Consider the following 16,292-nt stretch of genomic DNA (forward strand, 5'->3'; position numbering starts at 1 on the left):
TGTTTGTCTCTGATTGTAACTGCCAGTTCATATGTGGCCCGATCTCCAGTAATGATGGTGTGCTTATCCCCAAGTGCATGTGATGTCTTGACCAGCCGCTTCATCTCTTCTTTGAGGACAGATGGATCAGTTGGAGATGCTGGGATAAGAGGAAGATAAGCGATGGTGCTGGCCTCCCTGTGTGGGTGGAGATCCGCACAGAAGGCAGAGAAGCCAGGCAGTACCGTTTCGGCCTCTAGAGGAGAATCCAGCAATTGTGAAGATGTAATTATCCTTGATAGGCGCCACACAAGTAAAAGGTCTTCAGCTGTGCCATCTGAGGAAGTCATCATACTGTCAAGGTTCTTAATGTGTTCAAGTGACCTGGATCTCTGTCTGTCTTTAGTTGAGATATGGCATATAGGAGCTGGTCGGTCAGGGACATCAGAAAGGGTCTTTCTCCTGACGGATGTTGAAGTAGGGAGTGTGACACCCTCCTGCACTCTGCTACTCTCTCTATTTTCAACAATGAGTGCTGTTGTGGCATGGAAACTTCCCCCATCCAGCGTCTTCTTCTTCCAATCCAAATTGTCCATGGCAAAGACATGGGGAATCTTGCGGCTCTTGGTCATGGCCTCAGGAATATAGACACCGTCTGTCTCTACCTGTAGCATCACCTTTTCACCTTCTGCTGTCAGCTGACGTTGCAGACGCTCATAGCTGATCCCCAGCCCAAGTCTATTGCTCAGCGTAATTAATGACTTGCTTCGTGTCTGGTTGAATATATGGTACGCAGTGGCTATCCCCAAAGGTGTTGGCACTCCAAACAAATTCTGCAGAATATGCTGTGAGGTGATGAGAGATTTCTCTGTTGTTGCCTGATCAACAATAACTCTTCCAGCTTCAGAAAGTTCGAGCGCACGGTCATGGAGTAGCATAGCTGTGAAGTTGAACAGTGAGTCTGGCACCATATGACTTGCAGATGTTAATGATATGTCAGTTGAGTGCCTCTCACGACTTAGCTTTTTGCACTTATGACAATCTGCCCGAATGATCTTAGCTGCTCTCTGTAGGACATGGTATTTCTCATCCATATTACCCTCTAGTCGTCTCAACTTCTCAAGAGCATCACCAAGGGGTACATTGGATGCACATATGAAGCCTGAACCCCATGTCTGCTCAAGGACTGATATGCGTGATCCAAAGTGTTGCTGTAACTTTACTTTCAGAGTGTGGCTTCGGTACAGATCTGCGGTTTTGACACCAAGCTCCCTCAGTATGTCGCGGTAGTGGTCGCATAGTGACTTCACAAGGAATCCCGACATGTCTTGGAAAAGAGGGGCCTCCAGTTCTATGACAAGACGATTAAATGCAGCATCATGAGGGTTTGGCTTGGACTCTCCAGATGGAACACGCTGAGCCTTGAATTTGTTCATGCATGATTTGTGATAAGCTATATCATTTGCTATCATATCATGGCCTTGCCCAATCAGTCTGAATAGTATGTCATTTCTCCCTAGTTGTTTTGCCTTTTCTTCTACTGCATTTTGGCTGGTTTTCGTAGAGACTTTAGACATTGGCTGCTTTCCCTGAAACCACTGTTTATTGCAGATGATACACATCGTCTTTGGATCGAATGCCCCACTGTTCTGCCTAGTGACCTTGACAGCATCATGCTGTGATGAACTACATCCTCCTGTTGCTTCACCTAGTCGTTTCCTCTCAGCATATTTAATGCTTTTCTCATTCAAATACACGTTTCGACATTTCCTGTGCCACCTTGGTGCATTGTCTTCCAACCAGTCTTCTAATATTGTATCATGACACAATCTCAGAAATACCTCATCTTGCCGAGTATTCATGGCTTGGATGAAAGTGGTTGTTGTTGAGGCCTGAATCGACTGCAGCTGTTTGCACGGACCTTGACATATAATGCACTTGGTGTAGTCTGTGCGTGAAGGTCTTTTGATCTCATGTTTCAGTGACACGGCAACTTCTGCCACACGTTTCCTCTGGCTTGCCATAGTGCAGGAACCAAATCTGAAAATTTAGTGAGAAATTAGTAAAGTTATTTGCCTAGTTCAAACAAGTCAACTACATCAATAACAATAACATTAGGCAAATAGTTCTCTGACAGTAGTTAATATGGTCATTATATCTGTGGTGGGGGAGGGGGGTTAGTATAGGGGGGGTTAGTATGCCTATTTGTCTAGGTTCAGTCTAAGTAGGTTACACACACATTTCTTAAGATCATTTTAAATACAGTTGCTTAGCATTGTCAATCAACTAGTCCACAATTAGGCTACAACAATCATGTATCGAATTAATAATAGGCAGCCCTATGATCTAGACCATAGACTGTATATATAGAACTGGACAGTGTGGCTGCATTCAGCAGTGTTCTATGGAATTGAAGCAACCGAGGCGACGCCATCTTGCAGCCAGTCTGAAGTACGCTTGCGCAGTAGGATTGGACGCATGCGCAGTGATGAGGAGGTCGGAGCAGACACGCCCACACAACGAGTGAAAGACGCCCCTCACCGCACCGCGTCGACGCGCTGGCTGAGAAGCTAGCGACCGTATCGTTGTCAGTTCGTTCGTGTGTCTGGGTTTACCTTGGTGAACTTTCTCTGGTAAGTGTAACGTACAGTATGTAACACAAACCTCTTGTCTGTTAGTGAAATACACAGCTTATATTTTGTATTGTAGCCACCAGTTTACTAGCTAATAACTTCATTTAAATAACGTAGGCTATGTTATATTAGTTGTCAGCTCAAAAGCCTTGCCAAACACATCAGACATTAGCAGCTAGCTGCTACCGTTTACGTTAGCATAGAAGCTAACGTTAGTAGCGATAGCTAGGTTAAGTTAAGACTAACGTTAGCACACAGATGCTGACAATATGTTATGTTTGGCTCGGCCTATTTTGTTTTGCCGTTATCAAAAGGCTGTTTTAATATGCCACCTCAACATGGAGAGTGAATCTGTGTTTTGGCGTAGCTGCTAGTTAATTTTAAACGCAGCCTGCCTGTTGTCGTGCCCATTGGCAGAGTAATGAAATGTCCGCATTGAAAAACAAACTAATAGCTGCTAACGTTTGTTTCGCATGCTTAGTATGCTCACCAGTATGTGTTAACAGTAAAGGATCAGCTATAAAACTTTGCTTTTTCTTGTAGGTGGCATTTCCCATGTCCTTTCTCCAGTCCCCGGACGCCCATCTCATCCACTTTGACAGGAACAACCTCAGACATGTCGAGCGTGATATTGAAAGGTGTAGATTGCCTGAACAGTGTAGGACACTTGCTTTGTTCATGATGATATTGTATCACATTTTAAACTTGCAGTATATCCCTGAACTCAAACTTAAACTATTCTCATTTGCCCTCATTGTAAAGGTTGCTGGACTCTGTGTGCATTGGAAACTGACAATAAAAAAACTTAAACAACTTAAACTTAATGTTTACTTGCTATCAAAACCATTGTTATTCAAACGTTGATATATTGTATATAAACATTATATATGGGTCATGGTTATAGAATATAACATGATATAACATGAACAAGTTCAAATTACCAGTAAACAGTTTTAAATGGTTGGTAAGCCTACATTAAGCAAAAATAATGATGATACAAAATATCCACAAATGACCATGTTTTATTGTGTTTGCCAAGGGGTGAGGGGGGGTTAGTCATTAAAGGGTCACTGCACCCTAAAATAGGTTTTTTGAGCTGTTGATTGATTGAAAATACTCATAAGTGGTGAACTGTACTATTACCAGGGTTAATATTGACAAAAATCGTGTTTCTCGACAAAAGTAACATTTCGTCTGACTTTGCATTGGAGATATTGCTCTCTCGCGCATACTACCGTTTGAAAACATGCCATGGCATGTTGGTCCAAAATACTATTGGAATGCTGACGTTGTCCTGCACTTCTAGTCCGACACTACGTCACCGGGTCGTTACAAATTAGGACTGAAACGCCCCAACACCTGCTGCCCTGATTAGCCTACCTGTGATAAACCATGTCTGCAGCATTCATTCCCAGATTGACACGAAATCACCATGGTTGATTGGTTGCAGCAGTGCTGCACTCTCTCTCCAAATTTCAGAACGTCTCGCCCATTTTCAAAGCCGTTTTCAGAAATGTGAAGTGGGTGGAGTTATGGGGTGAAGTGACTCTTTAACTTAGAGAGATTTCAGCTCTGGTGGCAGCAGCGTTGTAGACCTTCAGCTCTGGCGATGGTGGCGTGGACCTTCAGCTCTGGTGATGGTGGTGGTGTAGACCTTCAGCTCTGGCGATGGTATTGTAGACCTTCAGCTCTGGCGATGGTGGCGTAGACCTTCAGCTCTGGCGATGGTGGTGTAGACCTTCAGCTCTGGCGATGGTGGCGTAGACCTTCAGCTCTGGCGATGGTGGCGTAGACCTTCAGCTCTGGCGATGGTGGCGTAGACCTTCAGCTCTGGCGATGGTGGTGGTGGTGCAGGAGGGAGGCGGAAGACAAAATACCCCCTTCATGCACCACCACCGCCATGTGAAAAAACATAAATAAAATCAAAACTTCCAGGAGGTATTACAGTTGTATAGCATTACAGACAACACATAAAAAAAGTTCTAAGTTTGTGTTATGCCATGAAACTTGCTTTACACGTCTTACTTTCTCATCCTCTTTTGATATTTCTCCACAATCTCAACCATGACATCATTCTTTCATTTTAATGTCTTGGGTGACAAAAATGTAACTGCTCACTACTGACAAGCCACATTTTGATCTGATGTATTAGCAGCCACCATTTCACATTCCTTCTCATTTGCAGCACTTGACAAAGAAAGGATAAGAAAATAACCACTTGCCTTTCTACTAGCAGGTCTCTTCACCAGGTGGTCAGGAAGGGAGAACACAGTTGGTACTGCAGTGCAAGTCAGACGATTCCCCTTAACATAATTAATTGGGTATTCATGAAATGGGTTGAGTTGGAATTTATATCACCACACAGTGTTGGTCAGGAAAATGATTGGCTTACATAGGTATCAATGGTGAATTCATGGTCTTCAAAATTAAGACTACAGAGATGAGATGACTTGCTGGGCTCCCAGTCTTGTCGTGTTATGTTCACCAGCCATCGTCTCAGTCTGTCTGCATGCTGCACACCTAAAGGAAAACTGTAAAAAAAAACTAAAAAAAAAACATTCATATGTCAAGCGGTTGTGAAGGGTCATAGTGTATTTATTACAACCATTACATATGCCTGCCATTCTGTATACAAAGGCCAAAAACATTTAACTCATAATGCCTCCGGTCTGCTGGTGACTGGGGCTGTAAGCCATGCTTTGATGTCTGGCGAGGCTGCTGGTTAATCCGTTCACATTTATTAATTCAGTCAGTCGTTGTATGACATTCATTTGACTACTACTAGGATACCTTCAAGAAACGTAGCTACAGAATCGCTGAATGCCGAGGTAGCACAGCTACACTATCTCGGTAGCATAGAGTTAGCTTAGTTAGACCGCCTTCATCGGAAAAACGGCTGTCATAACTCATAACCATTGGGTCATTACATAGTGTTAACATATTTAATCTCATTAAATATTACCAAGAACTATTAATGTTAAAGTTTGCAATACACCACGTACACGGCTTCGTCTATGAACTATCACAACATTGTTAAATAAACTAGCAGCTAAACTAACAAGTTTACGTTACCAGGCTAAGATAAATTAACCTGGTAGCATGCTAACGTAATGTACCCGGTAACCTAACATCAGCTAACTGGACCGCTATTCCTGGCACAATCAGACACATTGATATAATAATAACTACAACCATTCTTCTACCTAATCCTTTTAAGGATGTCTGACACAGATGACCGTAAAATTAAATTACCTTGCTAAAGTTAACGGCTAAGCGATCCCTAGAAGCCTTCATAGCCTACATAGTGCTACTGTAAGTTAGCAAGCTAATATTAAGTTAATATTCACTTACCGAAAAAACTGCACAGAGCTTCTCTGGGATGGCCCGTTACTACAACCAACAGCACAGCACGACATGACTGTCAATGTATAAAGAGTAATAACAGCAAATAAAACAAATATGATAAGTTGCCTGACGGACGAACACCACCACTGCCGAGCCTACAGCTACTCCACGGACTGAACGGCTGCAAGCGGCTGAAGCTGCGTTGACGCACTGTCAATCAACGCCCTTTTTAGATTTGTTAAAATTACGTAAAAAAAAATAATTTCACAGAGAAAAGAAAAATGGTGTGTATTGAAGCACATTGAAAACTATTTTTTCGAATAACATGTTGTAAATATAAAATTAGTTTTAGGTGAGAAAAGTGACACGGAAAGTTGGCTACTTGTCCATTGAAATACATGGGGATGGGCGGAGCTACGAATTGTACTGCAGCCAGCCACCAGGGGGCTCTGGACTAGCGGTTGCTTCAATTCCAACGGACGACACACTGTCCAGGTCTATGATCTAGACCTATTGGTCTTTCACATAAGATATGATATAGCTAGCTAGCCTATAGCTAACTGGGTAACATTGGCTATCCGATACTAACCTGAGGTAATTTTTAAAAAATATTGAGTTCATATATTATGTCTTAATCACTTAACCAATCTGTGTAGCAAAACACAATGGATATGGACATCAGGACACATAACATGACCATTTTAATTAGGATGGAAAGAAACAATGCCCCCAAGGGGTGAGTTACAGGCTATCACTGTTAAACTGTGTTTTAAAAATAAGTCCTTGAAACACTGTTTTCTGCGAGGATCTGATTTTTTACTGCCCAATCTATTCATCATTATTCTAGTGTTTATATTATAGCGAATTGAAATCAGATTGTTTTATAATGAAAACTGAAAAGCACTTACCATGACATTTCTCGATCTTGAATTCTCGATATGTTATCGCTGTCAAGTCTTTGCAGTCCACACCAACAATAAGTGGTCATTGAGTGCCATCTAGTGGTGTAATGAAAATCCTACGAACCTATTTGACATGGGATCTCCGACAACACAGTAGCGTTAACATTGTCGCGCACCACTGCAGAAGACGTTGAGTTTTTGTTGTGTTTGTGGACTGAATTCGCAGTAAAAGTGCAAGGATACAAAGAACCGACTGATGTGTTATTTGTTTTAACTTAACATGGTCTGTTTTACAAGGTCACCATTTTGGTAAGTAATTACGTAAAACTATTTGATCAATCAAAGCTATTTCATTGCAACAGGCTAAGCTAGTGCTAGTGGAGAAACATGGAATACAATTAGCAACGAGAAGTTCAAAGTCAAAGTCTTTCAATGTTCATGATCACAGCTTTATTTCATAGTGCTTGTACAATGAATATATCGTTTGAAAGCTGTATCCCCGTTGTGTCGGTAGGGCTTAGGTGATGTATAGCAGAAATATGAAAGCAGTTATGTACCATGGCATTTTGGTCGCGGCCGCTGTTAACTGCCTGATCGGGAACTGCCAACAGTTCTAAGCGCTTTTTTTTGCGGGGCACACGTTTACTTTGAACACATCCTACAAGTTTCCAGCAGCTTGTTGACTGGGTTGGCCACCCAGGTTGTGATCCTCAGACTTCATAGATTTCATTTCTATATGACAACCTTTTACAGCAGCCCATGTCTGATTTCCTTAAAAATTGGTGTTTTGCCCCCTGGGTAAGGGGGGATTGTAACAGCTTAATGAGACAGTTGAGAGAGAAGTGTGCTCAAGGTAAAATAATTCATCTATTTCATCCGTCAACATCATTGTGATACTGTACACTCTTTTTTTTTTCTTTTCTCGAAAACTTGCAGGGGTGTAAGTTTGGAAAACGTGTTGTGTTTAGACGACGGGAGAAGGTGTCAAGATCAGTCGGAACTCTTTGAATGGTTCTTAATGAGCGGCTTTCGGTAGGAATGTGGGCCTGTTTGGGTTCGAGTTTTGACGAATGTGGGAATACTCGGGAGTTACGGTGCTAGTGTCCAGCTTGTCTTGGGAAAAAATGCGCCGCATCCATAAAAAGACTAACAGGAGGCCAATGTGCAAGTGTTTTCCGACCAGCCCTAAGTGATCTCCTCATATTTTCCACCCCTGATAAACAGCTATCTCCGCGTGTCTGACACATCGATCATGACATATTTGTTTAGACGTAAGCCATTTGTGCAGTTGTAGGGATGTGCTTGTCTGTGTACTGCAGAAACAGATGAGAGTGCAGTTGATGTGGAGAGAGTCCAGACTTTTTGCAAAGTGTTTTCATTTGCGCCGTATCTGCGTTGAGGCACATGCCTCCCCCCGCCAGATATGGCTCCAGCACCGATGTAAGGTCATGATCTTGAGGTGTCTACACATCGAGCAGAAAGCATACGAGACATAGTTATGATCGTTTCAAGTGTTAGGATCTCTTGCCATTCCCATTAACTATGTTGTAGAAGTAGATCAAGTACAGTTCCCAGGATGTCATCTGTTTTGTTTAGATATATAATAATACAAAAACTGCATGAGGCTTTTGAGGTTTTTAAAAGTTTTCATTCCCACAGAAAAACTGAGGGGGGACAAAAAAAGACATATTGGGAATTAATTTTTGCCCGGAATCAAAAAGGGTTGTGTTTTATCAACAAATCATTAATGCCGTGACATTAAAGGATTTGGAAGAGTCAAAACATGCCTCGGCAGTCTCGGCGGTGCCTCAAAAAAAAAGCTAACGATTTGTCGTCGATCCGCTCAGAAGTGTCTGGTGGAACGCTTTACCAATCGACTCGTCTCCCGTGAATCGCATGGCTGTCCTCATTAACGGAGGCCTCCATTCCTCTCAAAAGTGCCTTAAGAGGAAGCTCATTGTTGCTGTCACTGTATGGAAAAACAAACTGGAGAGTTGCAAATGAATTCAAGTGACATTTTCGGGCTTTGAAAAGCCGCTCCCCAATGTGACCCCTAAATCAGAGTTAGAGTTACGCTCCCTCCACAGAGCCAGATTATTCTAATCAAACATTTAAACGAGGAGGCTGGGGTCATTATCCATATTTGGGTTTGGAGTCGCACAAAAGACAACGATGGAGAACCCAGTGAGAGGTGGCAGTGGAGTTTGAGATTGCCATCCCTATGGCTGCATCCCTGACAGAGAGTGTTGCTTCACCCAAACATCCCACATGCACACACACACACACACACACACACACACACAAGCGCGCGCGGCGTAGGCTGAGAGTCGCGCCGCCTCTGATTGATGTCAAGCTGACACGAGTGGCGCGATGGCGGCAGAGAACCTAATCTGCCAAAGAAAAAGTTTTGATTAAACTCAGGGACGTTCTGTGTGGCTCTCAACAACGGGAGACATTCATCACGCACGCGGGTCCTCCCTCTTCTCCTGTCACATGTGCCCTCCTCAGGTGCTAGTACAAGCACACACACTCACACACACACACACACACACACACACACACACACTAAGAGAGAGAGAGAAAGTGAGTAAGTCCGTCCTTACACACTGAGGACAGGTCTAAGAGATACAGATGAGTCAAATGGTGGATGAGGGTTATTTGTTAAAACAAAGATCACAACTGATCATAGTAATATAATGATAGTAAATAAAATGGCTTTATACAAACATAGAAGCATGCATAAGTGGTATTGTAGGAATTAAAATATTGTATTCATAATGTTGCTGTCAGTTAATTTAATCAATAATGGATGAACAATGATTATTGTATGTATTATGTAAAATAAAAATCTCTATTTGTTATTCACACGTTTGCTGACATTTGTGGAGGAAACACAAATGTGAGGAAACACATTAATTAATTTGTTTTCTTTGTTTTCCTTTAAACTGATACGGTATTTCTGAACTCAATTTAATAGTGTTGATGGGACATGATTAAAAAAAAAAAAAAAAAAAAAAGTAAGTGACTGAATTCAATCACATCATTATTTTCAACAAAGAACCTGTTTCTCACATTTGTTTGTGACATCAATATTATTTACACAACTGCATTCCCAGAGTGTAAATAATTCCCATCACAGTATATCATTATGGCCCTTTCTAAGGTCATCTTCTTCTAACATCAAATGAATCAGGCTACAGGGCAAAACAAACATGGCCGCCACAAAAAAACAACAACTAATATCCTGCACAGCACACAGGCACATACACGAATATATTGAGAGACATGGAAGGGAGAGAGGAAACTCTCAGAGAGTTGTTAGCTGCAATAGTTCAACATGACAAGCTCCATGAGAGCTCTGGGAGAACAATGCCAAGATGGGTGAAATTGAAACTCCGACGTCTACAGAAGCCTAATCCTAACATCGACTGTTATGACAGGGGATTTGAAGGAGTTTGCGTGTCTGTGTCTATGCCAAAAACGTTAAAGCACATCACTGGGGGGTTTTAAGTTGAAGTTTATAACCACTTCTATGAAAGGTGTAACCTACATTTAAAAAGTCCTGGAGACAATCAAGTTAGAGATAGAGATGATATATGAGATGTGGCTGGAATATAAGGTTGTATATTGCATTAAATCCCTATAACGCATGAGATGACTCTACTATCATTTCCTTAAGTATTGTGTATAAGTGCAGGACTATACATTCGTAATGCATGTGTCTACGTGATGCAGTGACTGAGAACAGAGGCTGCTATAGCTGTAGCCTGTGGGCTACCTGAGTGACTCGTCCTCCATCTCTTCCCAAATCAGAGTCAAGTGGTGGATTACTGCGCTGCACTCACATCCCTCTCCTCGGCACCTCTCCTTCTCAAATATTTGGACATCTGCAAGAGGGAAAAATGGTGCAGTTTACAAGTGTGAGCGCGATACTGGGGATGAGTGTGTGTGTGTGTGTGTGTGTGTGTGTGTGTGTGTGTGTGTTAGTGCATGAGTACACTCACATGAAAGAGTGGGGATTAGATACCATGGTTTTAGCTGTTGTGTGCAGAATGCATGCACTCACACACAGACACGCGCACACACACACACACACACACACACACACACACACACACACACACACACACACACACGCACACATATGCATACACACACACACACACACACACACACACACACACACACACACACACACACACACACACACACACACACACATGCATACATACAAACACACACACACACTGTTTGTATCTTGGGCAGTCAGTCAACTTTTGAGTCCATTGCTTAGGCATAAATAATAACAAAATGTGCTTCCTCTAAACTCCACTTCAGTTACAGTGTAAATAAATATATTTCATCCACTCATCACATCCCATCGTGCCTCATTTAAATGCTGCTGCCAAAACAAACCCTTCGGAGATTCTGAAAAGTGAGATCTTGAGATTGTGAAATTCTGATCTTGATAATACTATTGCTGTTTCCAATTTGTGTCAGCAGTGCAAACACATGCCGATCCATAATTCTTTGCCACACAAAATGTTGTTTTACAACATCAATCATCTTTCTATGTCCCAAAGCATCACAGATATGAGTGAGCAGCACACCATAACATCTTTCTCCAAACATATCATTCAGCAACTCAGAACAATTGAACTCACTTGATTTTACCATAATTGAATAGGCTGGGTGAACCCTGCCTGAACTTCCAGGGAATTTGAGATTGAGCTTAGTATGGTGAAAACCAGACTAGTAATTGAAGAGAGTGTTTGTAAAAATACTTTTTCTTATATTACGTAAAGCCTGAATAGAACTAGTATATCGAGGGCTGAGAACTAAAGGAGCGTAAGTGACATTTTCGTCAAAATTGAGTTATATATATCACCTGAAAGCTCTTGATGAGCTCTCTTAGCTGACAAAATTATAGAAGTAAAATATTTATAAATATATAGTTATTGAACAAAAACCATAGGTCTTTAACTGTGAACATATAGAAGCAGTTAGATTTGTTTTGGCTCTCCTGTAAAGTTGGTGAAATGTCACTTACGCCCCTTTGGTTCTCAGCCCTCGATATATTCTCTCTCTAAAAAGCTCTGCATGCATCCAATGCTCAAGGACCACATCAACGGCAATGGACGACCCAAATCACCCTAATGGTCACTGAGGCACCAGGAGACCTCTCCAGATTAAGATCCATAGATAGGACGCCAGTTAGTGGTGAAGTGGCATAGCCTTATCTGTGTCTTTGGTAGTGGCTAATAGCTCAAAACCTAGCAGATCGTGGAGTAAATAAGCCTTGTGTTGTCTGTTGCAGGAGTATTATAAATGAAATCCTGGTGTTAACATTATACAAATGTGTGTGTGTGTGTGTGTGTGTGTGTGTGTGTGTGTGTGTGTTCCTTGCATCTGTGTCTGTGTCTGTGCATGTATGTTCTGTGTGTCTGTGTGTGTGTGTGTGTGTGTCTCTGTGTATGTGTGTGTCTGTCTGTGTCTCTGTGTGTCTGACTGTCTGCATGTGAGAGAGAGAGAGAGAGAGAGAGAGAGAGAGAGATCTGAAGGAGGGATAGAATGCAATCCAAATTCTACAAGGGCCTCCCTCACCTCCATCACCACTCCACCCCACCCTACCCTCCTCTCCTACACCAAATCAGCGCTGTTGAGAATGGAAATCCCCAAATCCGCCCCTTTCATTTGATGTTCCTAACAGTGTGTTCACATTATCACACTTCTGACATCCTCCCCAACGACTTAAATCAACATCTTACAGACTATTAGCCAAAGCCCTGTTGAACAATAGCGTTCACTGACAGGTTCTGCTCGAGTTTGGCACAGGTGAGAGTCTAGGTGTGTGTGTGTGTGTGTGTGTGTCTGAGTCTCTCACTCTATGTGTGTGTGTCTGAGTGTGTGTGTGTGTGTGTGTGTGTGTGAGAGAGAGAGAGAGAGAGAGAGAGAGAGAGAGAGAGAGAGAATCAAAGGGCTCCTAATACAGGTTGTACTATCACTGTTTGAAGATGTATGTAAGGTGGATTAAGGTTAAGAGACTGAAGCCAAAAATAAACTAAACAGATGTATCAACATGCATAACTCCAGGGTGAATGCATTTGTGTCATCTGGAGTACGGGCAAGAGACTGAACCAAACACGAGGCGAGAGGAGGAACACTGCAAGGCAATCAGATTTAGCAGACCGTTCCTTTTGTGCCATGGAGATCAATTCAAGGTAACTCAGAACTTAAAAACACTGGGAAGGAATGTGTTTCATATTGACTAAACATTCTGAATGTGTTTTCCAAAATGGAGGCCCCCCTTTCAAGGATATACAAGATTGAATTATGTTTTTGCCTTGATTTCAAATGAAGTGAGGTCAGAGTAATTTGTAACCCCAAGTCCCTGAGAAGAAAATTGTTCTGTGCTAGCTATTGTGCGCACACTTTTAAAACCTTGGTATCAAAATTGGCCCATATCTCTCTTTAATAGCTCCAAACACCAGGTGTTCTTGAACATTCTGAAAGTTTTTTTTTTTGAAAAAGTAATGACTGGCCTCACCATTCATTGCCCATTGTGGAGATGTCTGAATATGATTATCACACAAGAGAAAGGCATATTTTTTTAAATCTTGATCATTCTAGCTTCATTAAAGTGTCCCGTGGATTCTTGTGGGTGCAACACTGTGTCGTTATCCATTTACCATTTAAGTGGTGTGACGATTGCTTCCATAGAATACAGGATGATCACGAACATTAAGTAAAAGCTCAAGCCAGTACAGGGGGGGGGGGGACAATTATTTGTGCCCACTTTCTCATTTGGCTAACCCGTAAGTGCTTTGTTGTCTCTCCAAAAAGCAAGTGGTATCATTTACTTTATATATTTAGTTATGAAGGACCCTTCAGTCCCTACATGTGTTAGAGCTCCTTGGGATGTTGGCTTTATTAACAGTGCCAATGGGTAAACCAGCAGAGTCAGTGGGTGAGAGGAGGAGGATTCGACATTGAAGGAATAAATGTGGTTCACACACAGCTGCCGTGAACAATGCCGAGCAGAGGCTGGATGGGAGGAGAGCCTAGAAAGGAGATCACAGTCAGAGAAAGGGGGGAAAGAGGGAGAAGAGGAAGAAGAAGAAGAAGAAGCTTCTGTTTTTCTTTTTTGGCTTTCTCTATTCTGTCTCTCCTCCTCCACAGTGTCGCTCCGCTCCTCTCACACACACCCAACCTCTCGCCTCTGCTCTGACAGCCAACCTCCAGCTCGCTCTCTAATCCACACCGACGGAGAGGTGATAAACACGGCGCGCGCTCTCATCACACACACACACACACACACACACACACACACACACACACACACACACACACACACACACACACACACACACACACACACACACACACACACAGATACACACACACACATACATACACACACACACACACACACAGTCACAGACACACATACATGCACACATACACATGCACACGGAAATGCATATATGCACACACACGCACACACGTATGCATGCATGTACAGACACACACACACACACACACACGCGTGCGCAGGCACGCTTGCACGTATGCACACACACATGCATATGCACATGCATACGCACACACACACACTCATGCATGCGTGCACACACACACACACACACACACACACACACACACACACACACACACACACACAGAAGCAGTTACAAGCAGTTTGGCAAATGCCCGTCCCTGTCACACAATTTGTGTGGCAAGGCCAGAGTCCATCATCTCCTGGGTCATTAGCTCCATGAGTGGACGTGGAGCTTTAGCGTTAGCCTTTAGCATTAGCCTTTAGCGTTAGCCTCGCGTCTCTCAGGGGCCGAGCCAGTTTAGAATCCCAGGCAAGCAGCAACAAAATATACAGCCCTGCAAAAAACATAAATAAATGATATCATCGGTGTGACTGTGGCAGTGTTATTGTTCGCCCTATCCGCACGGTACTTTTCGGAGTCGGTATTTTCCATAATCCTGTGGTTGGTGGAGAGCGGGCAGGTGGGGGGGGGGGGGGGGGGGGGTGAAGGGGTGACAACTTTCTTTAGCGCCCGCACAAACCCTCTGCGGAAGGGTACCGCGCGCTCGCTCAAAGTGGGACACACAAATCACTTGTTGTCTGAGTGTTATTCTGCAAGGATAGAGTGGCAGTCAGTCTGTATTCAGGATGATTGTGATTTATGCCTCGGCCTTCGCAAGCCACGCCGCTGTTTCAAAGTTCCTGCGCCGGCGGTGACAAATGACATATATTCCTGCCCGGCGAGAGCACTGTACTCGGCGTGACCCCCCTCGGCAATGGGGACATCACCCTTTCCACACTCACACACACACACCCAAACATGCGCGCGCACACACACACAGCGAAACACACCCCACCGACAACAACATCCATACACAAGGCCACAAAGGACAGTGTGACAGAGGAAAGTTAAAAGTGCACAGAGCTCAAACACACACACACACACACACACACACACACACCCACACACACACACACACACACTCATACACACTCATACACTCAGGCGCACACACACACACACACACACACACGTATGCACACACACACACGCACAAAGACACACAAACAATGGTGTGCAATTTGTACTTGAAAGCAATCAAATAAAGACAAACATAGATCAGAATGATATTATGAGTTTTCCAGACAACTGTGTGAAAGTATGTGCGCCATTTATCATTTCTTCATGTTTTCAGGTACTTTCATCCAAAGTATCAAGATGTGCAAACGTGTCTTGTTTGGTATGCCTGTTTGTTGTAAACATGTTTGTTTATCATATCTCCATTCCAGATTGCACTGTTGATACCAGGCTACAGTTTGGCAAAACATGCTGTGCACCGAATTATCTGATCCTGAGCGATGACCTAAATACAAGGTCAAAGGTCAATGTTTTCCTGATTACTTTGCTGTATATCGAAACTTACCAGAAACACTGGTACAATAAATAATGCAATTATAAGATGAAATCATCAAATGAGCGAAAGCACATTACATGCACCCAATGTCTCCGTACTCAACTCACTCGTATTCCTTTTCAACTCTTCAACTCGGCGTCAGCGACATTCCAAAACAGACAACAATCCCTCAAACTCAAAAGCGCCTCAGAAAACAGACTTGAAGAAGGAAACAATAATACGAAATGTGACTATTGAGGGCAGCACAAACACACCGCACGCACACACACACACACAAGGACCAAAAACACATACACACACAGACTTAAACATATTTGCACACCACAGCTACACACGCACACACCTCTTTGTAGATCTTATTGAATACAGAATCAAAACAAGGCTTGTCTCCCAGCGGCAGGCTCTCAGTAGATCACAAACAAATGCGACATGACAAAAACCTAAATGAGTTAACACAGTCCAAGGTCGGTTTAACTGACAC

General features: G+C 42.9%; 1 long non-coding RNA gene across 1 annotated transcript; it reads right to left on the bottom strand.

Moving 5' to 3' along the window:
* Nucleotides 1-4,170: 4,170 nt before the first annotated feature.
* Nucleotides 4,171-6,033, bottom strand: LOC134059719 (uncharacterized). The gene is made up of 3 exons (XR_009935067.1): nucleotides 5,964-6,033; nucleotides 5,005-5,143; nucleotides 4,171-4,915 (listed from the first exon to the last, which is right to left on the bottom strand). It is a non-coding gene; the product is annotated as an uncharacterized LOC134059719 (long non-coding RNA).
* Between the last annotated feature and the right edge of the window lie 10,259 nt (nucleotides 6,034-16,292).

This window comes from Sardina pilchardus, chromosome 16 (genome assembly GCF_963854185.1).
Source record: "Sardina pilchardus chromosome 16, fSarPil1.1, whole genome shotgun sequence".
Classification (NCBI taxonomy): Eukaryota; Metazoa; Chordata; class Actinopteri; order Clupeiformes; family Clupeidae; genus Sardina; species Sardina pilchardus.